Source organism: Mesoplodon bidens, assembly GCF_964165515.1.
Source record: "Mesoplodon bidens genome assembly, chromosome: 4".
NCBI lineage: Eukaryota > Metazoa > Chordata > Mammalia > Artiodactyla > Ziphiidae > Mesoplodon > Mesoplodon bidens.
The window spans coordinates 50,417,633-50,419,759 of NC_138160.1; positions in this window are offsets into that span (position 1 = coordinate 50,417,633).

The window sequence follows — 2,127 nt, forward strand, 5'->3', positions numbered from 1 at the left end:
AGTCCCAACTAATGTTCATTTATTCAATAAATTGTATTTATTTAATATCTAACATAAATTATTCATACTTTAGCCTGTTCTACCTTTTGAAGATACAAACTTCAAAAATTTTTAACTCATTTCATCTAAAGAGCATGTCTTTCAAGTGTCAGGAAATGCCTTCTAATTTGAGATTTGATGCTGATTTTGTGCTCACCCTAACCATATCTTTAATTATTTAAGAACTTTGCTCATGTCCTCATCTGTTTAGGTGGTCTACTTTGTTCCAGACAACATACATGGTGATGTAAACTCAAAGATGAAGGAAGAGATCTCATAATCTAGTAGCAGAGAAATATTTGTAAATTTATGATTGGGATGTAGTATGCCAAGTGGTACCACAGAGGTGCATTCAAAAACTCTCTTGTTCAAGGGAGTTTTCAACACTGTGACTAGTAATCGACACATCTTTTTCCCAGCATTCTTCCCCCAATTTTTCTAGATATTTCTTCGTCACCTTCTCCATCCACATAGTGCCTCTTCTCTTCCCTCAAAGGAGTTGAATGTTCTCACATGATCTCATATTTTATCTTCACTCTGGCCATATAGTCTAGGAACCTAACACAAGCTGTGAAAATTACAATGCCCTTGGGATCCAGCCCCCCAGATTACCCCCAGTGAATTTCACCTCCTGTCATTCACACACTTGTGTAGTCTCCTCCCACACCAAATGAGGATGACCTATATAACTATTAGGATATTAAGGAAAAACAGACTATGACTTCTATGTCTAGGTCATAAAAAATATTACAGCTTTATAATATATATTATTATATATATTATACCTCAATAAAAAATAAAAATAAATTTAAGAAACAAGACAGACAGTGCCTGTCTTGCTCCTTTAGATCATTCACTCTGGGGGAAACCAGATACCATGTCATGAGAACATATATATACATACATATACATATATATATATATATATATATATATATATATAGAGAGAGAGAGAGAGAGAGAGAGAGAGAGAGAGAGAGAGAGAGAGAGAGAGAAAGTAATAAGATTTTGAAGGATAAAAAGGTTTTCATGAGGTGGAAGAGAGGTGAGGGAGAAAAATGCTCCAAGCCAAGGAACTAGCGTATTCAAAGACAAAGAAGTATGAATCTGCTTATTAGGAAACATGTGTTTCCTAGAACACAAATGGCAGAGGTAGTGGTAGGACAAAAAAATTAAAGAGGCAATAGAAGCCAAATGTTAAAGAGCCTTGTATACCCTGAAAAGGATTTTAGACTTATCTTACAGATTAATATTCACACAAAAAATTTGTGCATAAAAACCACTTTCTAAAACTACAAGTTAAAAATGCAGACTTCAGAGTTCCATCCCCAGAGATTCTAAGTCTTTAATAAGGCCTAAGAATTTGTATTTCTTTTTTTTTTTTTTTTTTTTTTTTTTTTTTGCGGTACGCGGGCCTCTCACTGCTCTGGCCTCTCCCGTTGTGGAGCGCAGGCTCAGAGGCCATGGCTCACGGGCCCAGCCGCTCCGCGGCATGTGGGATCTTCCCGGACTGGGGCACGAACCCGTGTCCCCTGCATCGGCAGGCGGACTCTCAACCATTGCACCACCGGGGAAGCCCGAGAATTTGTATTTCTAATATGCCATCCAAGTGATTCTAGTCAAACGTGTTCTAAGGACCACATGTGATAAACACCATAGTACAGTGGGGAGCTGCTGGAGGGTTTTAGGCAGGAGTATCACTTCATGAGGTCTGAATTTTAGAAAGATTATACTAGATGCAGTACGCAAAATGGATTTGAGGAAGGTAAATCTGGATATAGAGAGATTTATTAGAAAGTTGTTGTAATAATCCAAATAGGAGGTAGTAGTAGCCTCAACTAAAGCAATAGAAATAGCGACGAGATTCTGGAGAGAAGTAAAATCTAAAATATAAAATCTGGTGATTGACTGGGATAGTGGGGAGGCCAAGGAGGATCCAAGATGATTCCCAGATTTTTTTCCCTGAGTAATTAGGTGGATGGTTAGATTTAAAAAAAACAGTTGGAAATACAGATTATGAGATTGGAATGTATTTGAAAATAATGAGTTCAGTATGATAGATTCTTAAGTTCAATATGCCTATGTGAC